We start from the raw sequence: 18,172 nt of genomic DNA on the forward strand, positions 1-18,172 counted from the left end.
GCTTGAGGGCTCCTGCCCATGTGGCTCGTGAGAGTACCTGGCCTCCCTGATTCTTCCCTGACCCCAGACTGGCAGGGGTGTTGGGGAGGCAGCAGCAACAGATCTGATACTTGGGTAGGGGTAGCTTCTAGGTTTTGTGAGTCAGTGTGTCATCACTGTGCCCTCTCTCCAGAGCAATGCTGCTGCACAGTCTCCATATAGCTCCCTATGTCAGTCTTGAGGCATTTTGCAGTGGACAGTCCCTCCTGCAGGTCAGATTGCAATGATCATGGAGGGGAGGGGGTAGTGTGGAGTCCTATGATTTTCCCCTTTGTGCCTTCCCCATGTGTATACTCATCTTCTCTGTGTACCTCCGAACTGCAGAGTAGGTCACCTCACTTCCTTCTCCTTCACTTTGGGTGCCTCCTGTCACCTCTCTTTTGATTCATAATGCTCTCTATTAGATGATCAATCTGAAGGTGGATATCCACGTGTTACCTTCAGTTGTCTCCGTGAGCATGGCATATATAGGCTGCTTCTAGTCATCTTGGCCCCTTCCAAATTATGTAAAAGTCACAATATGTTTCTTGTCAGTACCCTTTGGTCTTACCCACTCCAAACTTTTATGAGAATAGAAAGGTTACTATATGTAATACTATTTATTTGTTTCACCAATTTATTGCCATAAAATGAATATTATTAAAAGAAAATTGCTAGTGAACAATAGGGAGGAGATTGTCAGAATAACTCTCTTATAGAAACAATTACAAACTCTGAACAAAATTAAAACACACCTACCCACCCACCCGCACACCTATTTAAGGTCATAGACAGAAACCAGAAGCAGACATCAACTGGAGGGGTTTCAGCCTTAAAAGAAGGAATGCACCTTGAGTTCTTCCATATTTATGAAGATCTTTCTTCTGAGGACATCCTATTGCATGTGGCCTGTAAGGAGGTTAGAACTCAAGTAGAAAGTTTCATTTCTCTTAGCTTGAGGTGTCAGTTTCTAGAGTTTGGAAACTGAAGAGGAAAATCCTGGAATGAATGGAGCCCTCAAATCTGACTATGATTCCCCTGAAATTCTTGGCTGAGCCCTGCAAAAGGCTTTTAGGGCACTACAGGAGGCCCAGAAGAAAACCACAGCTAGAGAGCATAAAGAATTTGTGAGGGATTTCAGCAGATAAATGTCATAGATGAGAAAAAGTTTGATGCTTGAATCCCACCAAATTAGAGGGCCTTGGTAAAGAAAACCAGGCTTCCACAAGTTCAAAGTGATAAGCCAGTAATCCCACTACCTGCTTGAATAAAAATCAATACTCTTCACAAGAAGAAAATAGAATTCAGAATGTTTAAAATGTTTTATCTAAAATGTCCAATAAATATTACAGGTATCAACAAAAACTCAACAATAATTTGATTAACACTGGATTAAGGCTTATGTAAAACTAAAACTATAAAGATTCTATAAGAATACATTGACAAATAGCTTCAAGATCTTGGACTAGACAAAGGTTTCATAGACAAACTGAAAAGCACTAAACAAGGAATTAAAATTGATAAATTTTGTCAAATTTTAAAATGTCTGCTTATCAAAATACACTAAGAAAGTGAAGACAAACCATAAATTGGAAGAAATATTCTTAACTCATGTAACCACCAAAAGACTTGTATCCAGAATATATAAATAACTCTTAGAAATCAATAGTAAAAACAGAAAAAAAATTTTGAAAGAATGTATAAGAGACTGGGATAGTTAATAGAGAAGATATACCAATGGCTAATGAGCACATGCAAAGATACTCAACATCATTAGGCGACAGAGATGCAGGTTAAATCCAATGCAAGGTGTCATTTCATGCCCACTACAATGACTAAAATAAAAAAGACTGATAGTTGAAAATTTTGGCAAGTATATAAATTAACTTGAGCATTTACACATTGCTGGATGGAGTGTCAAATAGTATAACCACTTTGGAAAACTGCTGTGAAAGTCTCTTTTAAAATGAAATACATGATACAGCAATTTTAATCCTGGGTACTTGCCTGAGATAAATGAAATCATATATCCACTAGAAAAATTATATAAGAATGTTTAGAGAAACTTTATTCATAATAGCCCCAAATTAGAAACAACCCAAATGTCCACTTGAGCATACATAAACAAATTGTTATATATTAATACAATGGAATACTGCTCAGCAATAAAAATACTAACTACTATACATGTAACAGCATGTCAACGAACATTATGCTAAGTGAAAAAAGTCAATATGATTTGAAAGGGTATATATGATATAATCCCATTTAAATGAAGTTCAAGAAGTAGCAAAACTAAGACATGATCATAGAAATCAGAACAATGACTGGTTATGGATGTGGGGATTGACTGGTAGGGAGTGCATGAGAATTTTCTGGAGTGATTGGAAATGCTTTATATTCTTGATTCAGGTGATGGTTACACAACTGTATACATATATCAAAACTAATTTTTTATACACTGAAGATTCATGTATTTCACTGTATATAAATTTAAAACATGGTGAGGGCCCCATATGTGCTAGAACCAGCCTACATTTGATTATTTCTCTATCTAATCCTCATTTCAATCTGCAGTCCTCTCTCATGTTTACAGATCACACTTAGCCTTGGGCTAAGGGCTTTATATGCACTGTGTAGTTTAATCATCATGACCTATGAAGCAAGTGTTATGGGAACTTGTTCATCTGACTGGCTGCCCTCTTGCCTGACTTGGTCCTCTATCACTTGTTCCCATTTCTTGCATTGGCTTTACTTCATTCACTGGTACACTCAAGTCTGCTGAGGGCCAATCAGACAAAATTTATTTCCCTTATTGGTTCAATCACAATGGATGCCAAATTCCTTATTTAAGGGGATTTCTCAACTGAGTGCTAACTTGCTGCTGTTCAAATCATTTCATCTTGCTCTGCCTCACTTCTCTTTTTAATGAGGAAGGAAATCATCTTTATATCTTTGAATGGGTGTGTTGAGGAATACAGAAACAATGTTTTTCAAGAATGGGATGAAAAATTATCAATATCTATGGGAATTTTGAATATGTACTTGTATTGTTTACCAATAACAATAATTTAGTTCATGCTCTTAAGTACCAAATAGCACCAAACTTATATAATCTAAATATCCAGTAAAAATAAAAGATTGCCCTTACTGCTATATTTGTAGAAAATTCCAAAATGACTGCATGCTTACAAAATGGGCTACAGCTTGATAGGATGATTTCTCTGGAAGCCAAATCTTAGAAACTCATTAAAGAAAAGGGGGATTCTTTTCAGAAAGATTATAGCTGAGCAGCAGGATAGAAGCTGGGAAGCTAGCTCCACACTAATAGCTCCTAATACATAGAGGAAACTAGCAATTTCCCATCTCATTGAGGGGGGAAACTGGCAAGTGGTATTACAGTCTCCTGTGTCTAATCAGGAAACCCAAATAATAAAACTTATATATTCTCATCAGGGAAGCTGTTGGGTGGTATGGTTGGTGAGGGACAGATTGTAACTTACAAAAGAGTGAAATTTACAAATGTAGTAACACAAAGGTAGTGACAGATGAAGAATTGAAGAACTGCAGGGTAGAGGAAGGCTTTTTAGCTGTTGCTTATTAAAATACTGCGTGGGAAGTGAGAAACTTTTCGTTCTGCACCAACACATTTATCTAAGGGTATTTGTCTCTGTGATGTGAAGGAAGCAAAATCCTGTGATTCTTAAAATTTTCTACCAAAGCACCCTAATAGTGGATGAAATCACACATTTACCTAGGAATCTAAGGTGATGATAAGTAGAAGAAGAGAGGAGAGAGGAAGCTTGGCAGAGGAAGAGGGTATAGTCTGCAATGATCCTATGCAAAGGGGAAAGTTTCTTGAAATCTGTTTATGTTTTTAAGAATTATGTAAATAGCACCCACATTTATTTGAAGAGTTAGAGAATGGTTTAAATTATTCTCAAAGTTGATTTGCCACATTTATCATGTGAATTAGTTTTTGGTGTCCTAGTTTGGGACAGTGGATGAATATATTATCAATAGTCTTGATTTTCTTGTTAAGCTTTCCTGTGGTTTAAGAGGACCATAAGTAGTCTATGTTGTTCCTCTTTCTATTCCCCTGGTGTGCCCAACCTTGGACAGGTTGTAGTGGTGGGGGGTAGTGGTGAGGGCTGGGAAGGCAGGTAAGTAATAGAGAGTGGGCATCCACCTTCCTCCAGCTGTGGGTCCCTGGCCTGTGCGTTTCACTTTCAAACATCAATGTTGGCAAGTGGCTGGTTAAGACAGCATATAACTTTGGGATTTATTGCTTAATACTGATGCTAATCAAAGTCATTGGAAGGAGCTACAGGTCAGCAGTCTCAGAATGTTCTCTCTAACAACAGCCTCAAGTTTTCCGTTTATAATGTCATATTCTTTTTTTTCATGATATCATTCTTTGTCTGAGACACAAATTCTTCCGAGTTCTCCCCAGATAGTTCCTGAAAACACCATCCATAATTACATTTCATTCGCATCTATATGTTATTCTTCTAATGTGGGTACCATAGGTGTGGGTGCTATAGGCAGGGAAATCAGCAATGGCATGTGCACAGAGCAGCTTTGCCTGAGCCTTCATTTCTATCTGGTCATATGCCCGTGAAGCCCTTTCCTTCTCTCAATCTATGATTTTAAAAATGCACATCATTTCACTATTCTCTCCTTTTCCTCACCTTGTTTGGTCTCATTCCTTCCTCAAGGCCTGCCTAAAGATCTTCTTCCTTCTCTCTTTCTCTCCCCACTTCACCTCAAGGTTGGCATCATTTAAGTATTTTTCCCTGAATTTACTACTTTAAATTTTTTTCTATACTCTAACCTTGATGCTTTGCCCTTCTTACTCTAATATATATTTTCCTTGTCTGATTAATATTTCTATACAACAGTGTTGCATGGCTTATGGTGGTGGCTATATTAATAATAATGCCTTTTATTTGTAAGACTTTGCAGACACAGAATACAGTACTTGCATATACATTATCTTAATTAGCAAAGAAATGGATAATGAGAATAGCCAACACATATTGAGTGTTTGCTGTATGCCAGGCACTCATTATGTGTATTTATTTAATGCTTATAACTTTTGAATTTGCGGTAATTACTATATTTTGCAGATAAGGAAACAAACACAAAGAACTTAGCAATTTGTAAAAGGTCACAGTCCTCACAGCACTAAGTATAGAGATGGTATTTGAACCTGAGTCAGTTTGATTCAATATATTGTGTTATGCTGCCATCAAGACTAATTCTAAGGGTATTATGATGGTGGCCATTCTAATCAATTCCTTTTATAAGGCTTTTTTAAAATCATCAACACTAGGTTCTGATATTCAAGTACATTTTAATTTGCCTGTAGATTTCTCAGTGAACCAATAAACAAAAAATTAAAAATCACCATGAGGAAACCTATTTATGATAACAGGCAGTTCACTGTTGACTTGAGTCATCGAACAAGAGAATGTGTTCAGATGTTGATGATGCTATTGAATGTGCTGTCATCAAATCACTGACTTTTAAAACTAAAAAGAATCTTAGATAATGATAATAACGCTAGCCAACGGGCATACCAAATACCAAATTTTCTATATTCTAGGTCTTTTGCTAAGATAATTATTCACATTATTTATTTCATTAAACCCTCAGAATAACAGTATGAGGTAAGCTATCATTTTATACTATGATAATTTTTACCAGTGAGAAAATAGACTTGTTACAGTTAGATAATTTGCCTAAGTGGTAATTGGCAAAGTTGAGATTCAAATACTACAGAGCTTGCACTCTTAAAAATTATGTGATTTATTACAGCTTATTATACCCACAAATTTTTACAAATGATGCAATTGATGTTTAGAAAACATACTTGGTTTTCACAGACCCCGCAACTAGTGAACAGTAGAGGTGAGGCTTTTAGTTGAGGCATTTTCCCATTACTGGTCACATTCTCTTTCATGTCAATGTTCCTTTTTGTACAAATTTTCAACTATTACCATCTTATTCAATCATTCCCTCATTCAATCCCAAACTGAGGGTTAGGTTTATCCAGAGAACAAAGTACAATGAGAAATACAGAGATGAATATGTCCTCCAAGATCTTATAACCTAATAAGGGTAGAGAAGGAAAATATATAAGCAGTTAATTATGTGTCAAAGCAGAAAAATTATACAGTATGTTGAAAGTATAAGTAAAATGTTATGGCAGTGCAGAGTAAGATACAAGCCATCTTAGACTGGACTTGGAAAAAATATTTGGAGGATGTGGAATTGAAATGAGCCTTGAAGGAAGGGTAGGGAATTTGAAGGCAGGGTATTACATTCAGGTACCAATGCATGAGAGCCAGTCAGGTGCTGTGAGAGGTACAGAGGTGGTCCAAGGAATGGTCTCTCATCATGAGGAAGTAAATGCTACCTGAAAAGGCAAGACATGCACATGTGAAGTAAAAGTGAATAGTGAAGTGTTAAAGAGCTGTAGAAAGTCAGAGGCAGAGAAATATCTGAGAGCTAGACTACCCAGTGAAGGTCCATGGAAGGAGCAGAGCCTGAAATGGACCTTGAAACATTGAAAAATGGGAGAACTTTTAGGGGAGAAGAGAGGCAGTTCAATCAAGGGGAAGGTCCCAGGTACAGCCAGGTGGGAATGAATGAGGGTGTTGACAGTATAGTAAAGAGACTTACAATTGTGTGTGAGTATGTGTGTGCACGCACACATGCACACATGTGGTGGCTAAAGAATAATTGTGTTAGACAAGAGAAGTTGGGCAAGCAATACTAGCAGGTAGTGTGACAATGTGTGACAGTTAGAGATAAGGGATCCAGTGCAATGTCCTGTAGACTATGGAATAATGACAGGCCTGGAAGAAGGTCATTATATAGCCCTGAGAGATTGCAGTTCATGTATCAGTCATATGAGTGCCCCTGGGTGAGAGTAATCTTGTTAACATCTTCATGTTTAAATATGAAAATCAAAAGTAGTACCTGGTAATATGAGTTGTTTATTTTTAAAGACTTTCTTCTTTTTACAGGGAAATAATGTTCTGTTATGTATACAATCTAAACAAATGCTGGAGAAGTCTGTATCAGCTTACATCACTTTTTTATAATTATACATTAGAGTGGTCTCAGATATACTTGCATAAAAATTTAAATTAGATTGCTGGTGATAAAGAAATTTGAATTCTAGTATATAAAAGTAGTGGGAGAGGCAGCAGAGAGATGCAACTGACATAGGTTAAGAATCTGGGAGAGAGGAATGGGCAAGATCACTGACTAGAGACATTGGTCACCATATCATCTCAGAAAGAAGAAAAAATTTCAGATGGAAAAAAACAGCTCAGGTGTAATTCTAAGGGAAATGTGCCAGAACCTACTGTAGATTCCATAGGAAGAAGTTATGAAGCAGAACAAGAAGGAGCAATATTTCAACAGAGATCAGCCCTGGAGAAACTTGGATCCCCATGGAAAATGTTGGTGGGGGTTTTAGTCCTCCTCCCCTCATACCTCTAGCAGACTACAGGTTCCTGAGCTGCTGGAAAGCTTCTCTACCCTCACAAGCTCAAAAGCTGCTGATTCCAGTGAACTGGAAGCTTCTTGAGAACGAAGCACCAGGCTGCCTGTCCCCTTGGGGTGGCTCTCTCTCACCTGTCATACTGCTTTCTTCACCCATTGTGTGCCTTTGTCCTCCCCAGGGAACTTCAGCCCTTCAGTTTTTGTGTCACTGTTCCCCAAACAAACACTTCCCAACTCCTGCCCAGATTGCATTGGCCACAGGGGGCTGGTGGGTCCCTGGGGAACTGTTTGATCCCAGATCTTAGACATTTTGGGTGGGTTGCCTTTCACAGAGAGGGAAAAAAGGGACCAGAGTGCCAGCTCTACTGCTTTCAGACACTTCTCCTACTCCTCCCCTCCCCTGCCCACAGCTGCCAATGAAGCAGTGTCAGTTCCCACATGAGTCAGCATAGGTGCCCCAAGGAATGTTTGAGCCAGGGTTCTCAGGAGTGGCTGTTTCCTCTTGGTGCCTACAACACCAAGGCTTCCACAGAGAGTGGGGCTCTTTCCTCATCAAGGCCTGCAGTGGACCAAAGGCTGCTCAGATTATGAGCTCCCCGCCTGTCAGCCCTCCTCTGTGGTGCTCACTTGCCTGTTCTAGCAGAGCAGAGGATACTATGGAGCAAAGAGACTGCTGAGTACTCCACAGGCAATTCAGGACCACTACATTTCTCCCTGGCATGATCAGGGATTGAACTTTGGGGATCAGAGGACAGGCATGCAGGCTGGATCCCATACCCCCAGGACTTAATTGTGTTGCTCTGGGACATGGAGGGGAGATTGGTGAATTAATTTTGGAAGGTAAGGGAGCCCATGGAAGTAGAAAGAAAAGGAGCACGCAGTGTGAAATAAAACCATCTACCTATAACCAACTGGTCTTTTTTTTTTTTTTTTGAGACAGAGTCTCACTTTGTTGCCCGGGCTAGAGTGAGTGCCGTGGCATCAGCCTAGCTCACAGCAACCTCAGACTCCCGGGCTTAAGCGATCCTACTGCCTCAGCCTCCCGAGTAGCTGGGACTACAGGCATGAGCCACCATGCCCGGCTAATTTTTTTTTTGTATATATATTTTTAGTTGGCCAGATAATTTCTTTCTATTTTTAGTAGAGACGGGGTCTCACTCTTGCTCAGGCTGGTCTTGAACTCCTGACCTCGAGCGATCCACCCGCCTCGGCCTCCCAGAGCTAGGATTACAGGCGTGAGCCACCGCGCCCGGCCAACCAACTGGTCTTTAACAAAGCAGACAACAACATAAACTGGGGAAAGATGCCCTATTCAATAAATGGTGCTGGGAAAATTGGATAGACACATTCAAAAGAATGAAATAGGACCCCTATGTCTCACCATATACAAAAATTAATTCAAGATGTATAAAAGACTTAAATATAAGGCATGAAACCATAAAAATTCTAGAAAAAAACATAGAAACAACTCTTTTAGGCATTGGCCTACTCAAAGAATTTATGAGTAGCAATTATAGCAACAATTATAGCAATAACCAAAATAAATGGGACTTACTTAAGTTAAAAACCTTCTGCACAGGAAAGGAAATAATCAACAAAGTGAATAGACAACCTATAGAATGGGAGAAAATATTCACAAACTATACGTCTGACAAGGGACTTATATCAAAAATCTGCAAAGAACTCAAACAAAGCAGGGAAAGAAAACCCATCAAAAAGTGAGCAAAAGACATGAACAGAAGTTTTTTGAAATAGGATAGAGAAATGGCCCAAAAACATATGAAAAAAGACTCATCACTAATCAGAGAAATGCAAATTAAAATCTCAATGATACTACCTTACCACATCCCAATGGCCATTATTAAAACATCAAAAGACAATAGATGCTGATATGATGCAGAGAGAAAGGTATGCTTATACACTGTTGGTGGAACTGCAAATTAGTACAACATCTATGGAAAACAGTATGGAGATTCCTCAAAGAAATAAAAGTAGACCTACCATTCAATCCAGCAATCCCATTACTAGGTATCTACCCAAAGGAAATGAAGTCATTTTATCAAAAAGACACCTGTACTCAAGTATGTATAACAGCACAATTCATAATTGTAAAGATATGGAATCAACATAAGTGGCCATCAGTTCGTGACTGGATAAAGAAAATATGGTATGTATATACCATGGAGTACTACTCAGCCGTAAAAAGGAATGGAATAATGTCTTTTGCAGCAACTTGGGTGGAACTGGAGACCATTATCCTAAGTAAAGTATCTCAGAAATGGAAAACCAAACATCATATTTTCACTTATAAGTGGGAGCTAATAGATGGACACACACGGGCATGAAATGATATAAGGAACATGAGAAACCAAGAAGGGGCGAGGGTGAGAGGGGGTGTGTACGATAAAAACTTACCTATTGAGTATAATGAACACTATTCTGGTGACAGGCACACCAAAAGCTCTGATTTAACCATTCATTATACAAGGTATCCATGTAACTAAAATTCTCATACCCCCCTTAATTAATGTTTTGAGATAAAAAAATAAAACAATAAAAAGAAATGTTACTGTTTACAACCAAAAAAAAAAAAGAGTCTTTTAGGAGGAGTGTAGAGACTTGGCAACCTCCATTTTCCACACTTTTGGGATCTGGCTCAGCACTCACATTGAAGCCGTGCTACCCATGTGCTGTTTCCAGTTGATGCCTGAGCATAGGGTTTAGCAGTTTCTTTCTAATGTAGGAACACTTTGTGATTGCTCTGTGCACTGGAGCTCCCTATTGAGTTGGCCCAAACTCTCTCAAAGCCACACTGTTGTCTGAGACTCTTCCTAATGAAGCCTCCTCTCTTGCCTCTCTCCTTTTGCAGGTGTCAGCCTGCAGGTGTCAGCCTTGCATCTTGGTCTGAAAGCTTTCCCTGACTGCTTCTGCTTCCTCTCACCCCAAAGTACATCTCTTGCCTGTAAATTCTTTTTTTGTTATAGATTTCCTGGAGGCCCTAAACTCACCCAGCATCTTTATGATGATCTAAATCTAATAAATATTATAGCTATAGTCTAGAATATGGGTCAGCAAACATTTTTGTAAAGGGTTCAATGGTAAATATTTGAGGCTTGGTGGGTCACTCACAGTCTCTGTCACATATTATCCTTTGTTTTTTCTTACAACCCTTTAAAAATTGTAAAAACTGACCATAGTTTGCCTACTCCTGCTCTGGGATATAGGGGATCTAGTTTTAAAGGTATTTGCTTATTTGCTGCATGTTTCCATTTTGCTGTCTGTAAAATGGGGTTAATTTCTGCCTGCTGTGCTCACAGGAGTGTTTTTTTTTTAGCTATATTAGTGACAGAGAATAATTCAACATGGTCTCAAGGAGGAGGAGAGTGAGATGTGGTAGAAATTCAAGATATGGAGGTGGATACAAATGAAAAGATGTAGGATTGAGGCATGTAGTCTCTGATGAAAAGAGAAAAATTACAAGAACAGAAACAATGAGAATATTAGAAGCTCTCCCTTCCAAAATTTCTGTAAGTCAGCTGTATATGAGAACTTTGAAGGAGAGGAGAGGCAAGGCAAAGCTAGAGTAAGAATGGATAAAGAAACAAAGGCAAGTAGACAATGAGAATATGGACAAGAAAAGGGAGAGAAAGCAATATCTATTTTATAGTTTTGTTCTATGTAACAAAACAGTTGAGAAAAGATGGAAGACAAAGAAAAATATTCAGCCTATGGGAGTGAAGCAGACAACCTAAAGTTTAATTGAAAGAAGTAATTGTCCAGAAGTTATGTTTTTCATTGCATAAATGTTACTCTCCAGGAAGAGAGCAGTGTGTAATGGAACCCTGATTAGAATCAACTATGATAAACTCAAGGAACATATTCTGAATTATTCAGATTTGATGTGAATGCTAGCTTTCAGAAAATTTGTGCTATTTTAATGACTACATTAGAAGAAAAAGGGATTTAGATTACTTAGTAGAACACTGTTCTGTTCATTCCCTCCAGGAAAATGTATCAGGATGTAGGAATCTTTGTACTGCATTAAATGTCATAGTGGAAAGAACTTTCTGGTGTAGTTTTAGACTAGAAAATATAAGTAAGAAATTGAGCTAAAGTGAGGGTCTAGATGATATTAACTGTCTAGGGAAGACGCCTACTATACTTCATTATACTATTATACTACATTTTTCTGGGCAGTTAATTTGGGGCAATACCTATGAGTTTTGGTCATTGACATGAGGGAAGAAATGTCTCTTAAAAGATTTCTCCTGACCCTCCACTGATCTCTACGTCTGCATTGATGTTGAAGGCTAAGTGTTGCAGTTGGAATAGGTACAAACTGAAGGAGGGCAGCCCAATCTATCCCATGCTATGGCTATGTGAGAAATAAACTCTAATTGGACTAAACCAATGCTATTTTGTGATTTATTTGTTTCTTAACAGAGGCTAGCCTATAGTGACCAATAGAGATTCCACAGGTACCAAGCCACAGCCAATGACTTGCTACATGTAGAGCTCAGGAAAATATCTGAATGTTTGGTAAGCCAGTGTGGTTAAGAGAGGCATACAGGCACACAGGAATGTCTTCTGTTGAACAGCAGATTAAGAGGAAACCAGATATTGTTGGAATCATTTCAAGGGTACAGAATTAAAAAAAAAGAGCCCAATGGATAACAACTGTCCAAATGAATTCAAGCAAACCTTTTAAGGCTATAGGAAAAGGGGAAAAGTTGGACCTGTTACTAGTATTGAGGCAGAATATGATGACTAGTGCTGGTGCTGTTGGTTCAAGTTGAGTGTTGTATCAAATTCTGCTTTCTAATGTTTAAAGATTTGTGAAAAGGGAAGAGTCTCTTCAAGATAAATTATTGTTGAAAATAGGGAGTAGGTAATACACTAAAGGGTAGATATCTCTGCAGTGGAGGCCTGATAAGGTATTTTACCAGCTTTGATCTTTCCTGGCCCCTGCTTAAAATTATAATGTCGTCTTCTGTCTCCTCCTTTAAGAACTGTGCATGCTTGTTACAATTAGTTACTGTTTCCCAAATAAATCTTCCATTCTCCTAGTTTAATGGCTTCACTTATCTTAATTCCCCTGATGGATGTGCTCTTCTTTCTCACTTTTTCTTGCTGAAATCCTACCTCTTTTTCACAGCCTAGATCAAATGCTATCTTCCACATACAAGATTTCCCAGTGGTTCTAGTCTACCACTTTCTCCCTCAGTTCTCTCATAGAACTTGATAACTTTGATACCACTTTCTTTTTACTTGTACTACAGATGTTTGTATTTATGTCTTTTCTCCCCCACTATTTTGTAAACTTCTCAAGATCATGTTGAATTCATTTTTTTGTATACCACATAGTACCTACCAGAATTCCTGCTCCTAGTATGTAATACATAAATATTTAATTAAATTGAGGATAACTGAAGAATAAAAAGAAAATAATAATTCCTTTTGGCATTACTAAATATTAAGACATGTTAAAAGTGATGAATTATCAGAATAGTGTTATAAGAAATGAAGAAGTGAAAAAAGTGAGAGAGGAAAAATTGGTAGTCAAACAATTCTTAGTAAATATAAGGAGATAAAAATAATCAAATATCATAAATCAATGATGTTGGGGTAGGTAGTTTGCTAGTTGTTAAGAAAAAAAAGAAAAAATTGATTGAGATCTTACTTTATACTCCATCAAAATAAATTCCAGGTAAAATTAAACATTAAAATAATTGTACAATGAAACACTGGAAAAAATTAACATTTATATTGTATCTAGATTTGGAAGGACTTATAACCTTAAAAGCAGGGAAAAAAAAATCACAGAGAAAAAACTGACTTAAGACTGCAATGGACTTAATAAACAAGTTCGATCAACTTTGGTTCTTCAAAACAAACAATGCAAACCATGATTTAAAGCCTAGCTTCAACTTAAGGGAAATATTTACAAGAAATATGATTAAAACAGAATTTACAGCCTCAAAATATAAGAGCTTACATAACTTAGATGGAAAATAGGAGTACAATAGTGCTTGAACTGATAATTGATAAAAGAGAAAATAAAATGTTAAACCTATTAGAAGTTAAAGAAATGCAAATTAGAGGAGCAATGAGAAACAATTTTTGGCCTATAGATTGAAGATTTAATAATTGATAATACTGAATGTTCATGTCAGTCAGTGAGTCATACGTTTATGTAATACTAATGGAAGTGGAGACTTCCTACAAAGCAATTTAATAACATGTATTAAAAGACTAAAATATTCATAACTACTTATTAATTCCACTGTTAAGGATCAATCCTAAAGAAGTGTGCAATATAGGCAAAGTTTTATGCACAATGATGTTTATAGAAGTTTTATTAAGAATAGTGAATATCAGCAGCAACCTAGATATCTAGCATGATGAGAATACTTCAGCACATTATAACATTTAGTGAAATAATTATATGCAGTCACTGAAAATAATTTTATAAAGAATTTTAAATAATGGGAATAATTTCTTATGATTTTGAACAAAAACATAGATTATATACCTGTGTAAAATTTCATACAGAGAAAAATTTTTCAAGATATTTGTGCTTATCCCTGCTGTTAGCATAATAAGTGTGTTTTTTCTTCATAATTTTCAGATATGTCTACAATAATCATGCATAGACTTTTCAACAGAAAATTGTAAGCAAAAGATACAAATTTTAAAGACCAAGGACTTAAATTAAAAAAAGCTAGGAAAGTAAGATGGTAAAGGACCTACATGTGCAAAATATAAGTTCATGAATTTGAATTTCAGAGTATTTTCAAAGGTTTTTAGGAAGCCATAGCATTTAGAAGTACATTCAATTTGTGTAGATTGAGGGAAGTTTAAGAAAGAGATCACTTACTAAAGTGTACAGGGTGCTTAATGAAACTAACAAGAGATAGTTGAGAATCCAAGGCCTAGAAAAATGAGGAGCTGTTTCCCTTCCTAGATCTGAAGTGGCAATGGGACCAAGTGGTAACCAGAACCAAGAAAGGGGTAGCTGTATGGAGAAGGTTTCCTGGCAGGGTCAAACAGTACACAGAGATCTGGTAGGAGAGCAAGGGGCCTAATGACTTCAACTTCGCTTGCCTCCTGCTTGCCAAGTTCCTGCCAGTGATCTTCACTGGACAATCCAAACAGGAAGCTGGAGGGCAAGGGAGCCTGTTGATGAAATCAGCTTCAAGGCACAGAGCGGGGTGGAAGGAGGAGAGTGGATCTGAGGGGAAATGAAAATACAGCACAGATGCTGTGGGAAAAAAGAAGAACTTGTCATAATGGATCTCATAAGATGTTCTTTACATACGAACTGTTCATTAAAGTCAATATGAATTTGGGGATTGATTGATTCAAGATCTTTCCCAGGAAGGGGGAAACCTGGTCGAAGAAAGTTTGCATACATCACACATAGCAAAAGATTTGTGGATACAACTAACATTATGGGAGAAATAAAATAGGCTATAGCAAAAATAACCCATTTCTACAGTCTCATTAAAATATTAATAAAAGCAGAATGACAAAGTCTCAGCAATTTACGGAAAAAAATTTCCTGGAATAGCAAAAATGCTGCAGCTTACAAATAAATCTGTGTGGGGATAAGGGAAAGAACTAAGAAGGTTAGGACAAATTATAGTTAAGAAGATACAGGAAATGGTGAGGAGAAAAATTATGATAATTTGAAAAATTGGAATGTTGGAGAGGTTTGTGTTCATTGCATACATTTTGGTATATTTCTATATGCAAAAAGGATAAAAGTGGAAGTTTGGGAGGTGGAATTTGAAGTTAAAAATCTATTAGGGTTTTTCTCATTTGTGATTATTTAGAACTAAATGTAATGACAACTTTTGCAATCTCCTTATCTGCTTTATTGAGTGTTAATTTTCAATGGTGCTGAATCATTTGAAATACATTTTTATGAATGAGTTTATGTTATAAAAATCAGACTTGCGAAAGGTTTTGGATAATTGTTTTAAGCCCTCATAGTACAGTATTACCCTTGACAGATAAAACGTGGCTGTTTTGGAAAGATAGCATTTCCTTCAAAGGTTAAAAATATATTGACAACCCCTGAGACTCAACAAGAATTTGTCTTGAAGATAAGGTCCACATAAAAATTTTAGATATTGCCTGATGGCAGAGAGATAAATGGTTGTCAGAATATAGAAAAGGCTCATTTTCTAAGTCTGAGTGGCAATTTTCCTATAACTCTGTCACATGGATAAAATACTTGCCTTTCTGAAGCAGTCTGGCTGAAGGGAAGGAAGGAATGTCCAAGATTAATGAGATAAACAAAAATAATATTTATTTTCTGAGGCACTCTATTAACATCTTAAAGTGGGTCTGCCAGAGCCTTTCTCCCAATATCATTATATGGATGACATAATTAAGACATTTATTAAGCTACTAGAGGTGGGAGAATAGACACCCTGCAGAAAGACTGTTGGCAAAAATGAAGGGATATGTTGCAACTTTGCATAGATCAGACCAAAGATCTGATCTTACCTCTGTGTGTTTGAAATTCGTTCACTGTGGTTTTGTTCTACTTAGAGCTTGATGAGAACTTCGAATATATGTCATTTTTAACGTTTTAAGAATACAGATAACCTATGGCTTAGCTGAAAAACTAATTACATAGCAAAACTAGTGTTTATATCAGAGAGAGAGAGAGAGAGAGAGAGAGAGAGAAATTTGTTACTGTAAGTAAGGACCTAAAACTTAAAAAAAACCAAAAAAACACTTTTAACTGGCATGGCATGAAGTGTGTTTGCCTGTCTAATTGTTTTATTTACTTATGTATTAAAGAGTATTTCCATGTTTAGTTGAGAGTCCTCCATAACTTCTGGAAAGGAATGCTTATGGGAGATAGTGCTGCCAGATACATGTGTGATATATTCGTTAGTATATAGCATAATACAAATTTGTATTATAGTACAATTTTCCCCTTACTTGCCATAAATGCTAACCAGCGGACTGATGTTGGTATGAGACAAGATGTGGGGCAGTCTTGAATTTATATGCTATTTCCCTGTCTAGGGCGTTATATCATGAAGGTACCCTACAGTATTTAAAGATATCTTGCACAAAATACGCTAATAAAATGACCAACAGCATATATGTGTATATGGGTGCATTTTGCCTTTCCCAGTGCATCCTTTTGGTTGTTTTTGGTCCAATCTTTAGATCTGTGTAATTGTGGGAGATCCTCAGGGGCTCAGTAAGCCCACTCTCCAGAGGCAAACTCTGTTATGAGTATTTATCTTTCCAGCCTTCTTTGATGTACATTTAAATGTGTGTATGTTTTATATTATGCAAACTGAACTGTAATCTACTTTTACTCATGTAATATATGATAAGCCAATATCTAGCAATTATCTGATTCTTTCTAAGGGCTGCATGATATTCTGTTGTATGGATGTTCCCTAATTTACTTTAAAAACTATTGGTGAACTTCTAGGTTGTTTCAGATTTTACTAATGAAACAATGCCCTCATGAACTTCACAATGACATCTATTTTTACATTTTTGTTATTTCCATAGCATAATTCCAAGATATGTAATTTCTAGAACTATGTACATTTAGATTGCTGAGGTACATTGCAATATTTCCATCCAGAAAGCTTGTGCAATTTATACTCTGAATATGAGAACTTTATTTCTTCACACATTCTCCAGCATTAGAAGCAGTAGCTCTTTTTCCTTTTTGCAGGAATAATAGATACAATGTGATATTTTTATTGTTTTAATTGGTACATTTCAACTTGTAGAAAGGTTGAATAAAATGTTACTTTTTAAATGTTAAAATCCCAGAAGATACCAATAAAAATGGGGGGGGGGAATTTTCCCAGAATACAATGATTTTTTTTTTCATTATTTGGTGTAGATGTTAAATGTTATCATTTATCTCTCTCTTGTGCCACTTTAGGAGCCATCTGTGTTTGGCAGTGTTCTTCCTGTAACGTTGTGACCGGAGTTACTGATCCTTATTGTAATTTGTGTGGACTTTTCTCTTTCTGGAAAAGTGCACATCCCTTTGCAGGATTAACTGAGAAGGGAAGGTTCTCTGTCATCTGATGAGATTGATGCTAATCCTGACATGACTCACTGAGTAGAACCTATTTCTTTCTAACTTAATGGTTGTGATTTTTGCAGCTTTGAAAATAAATTCTATTTAAGATTTGCCTGTTACTTGGGTTTTTTTCCACCCTGAATAATTTCTTTTGTACAACAACTGTATATGATTATATGATTTCTGATTGTGTGAATTTCAGCTGGATCAGAGCATAAATGTCCAAACTCAATAGTCATTAGACATTGATAGCCGTTAAAATTTCCATCAGACACATTATTTCTCTGTGTGCTCAAGCTTGGATTTCACAGTAATAATAGAGGACTTTTTCTGCATTTTATATTTAAGAAATCACATTGAACTTTATGATCATAATAAAAGAAATGTGTTTGAAATTTAAAGCCTTGTGTATTAACATTTCAATGTTATAATAGTATGTATTGGGATAGTAAAAATGGCACTTTCTCTGGCTTTATGTGAGATTGATATATACGTACATGAAAGGAATTGATGAGAAGTGGAACTGTGAGTAAATTTTTTGATATTGGTTGTACCTAC

At 36.7% G+C, this 18,172-nt stretch overlaps 1 long non-coding RNA gene across 1 annotated transcript in view; it reads left to right on the plus strand.

Moving 5' to 3' along the window:
- The window catches only part of LOC123632229, a 64,639-nt gene extending 47,121 nt beyond the window's left edge, over positions 1–17,518 (plus strand). The window contains exon 3 of the long non-coding RNA XR_006733304.1: positions 17,471–17,518. This is a non-coding gene — a long non-coding RNA (uncharacterized LOC123632229). The remainder of the gene's footprint in view (positions 1–17,470) is intronic.
- Positions 17,519–18,172: the final 654 nt, after the last annotated feature.

The sequence above is a fragment of the Lemur catta genome, chromosome 2, assembly GCF_020740605.2.
Source record: "Lemur catta isolate mLemCat1 chromosome 2, mLemCat1.pri, whole genome shotgun sequence".
In the NCBI taxonomy this organism is placed as follows: domain Eukaryota; kingdom Metazoa; phylum Chordata; class Mammalia; order Primates; family Lemuridae; genus Lemur; species Lemur catta.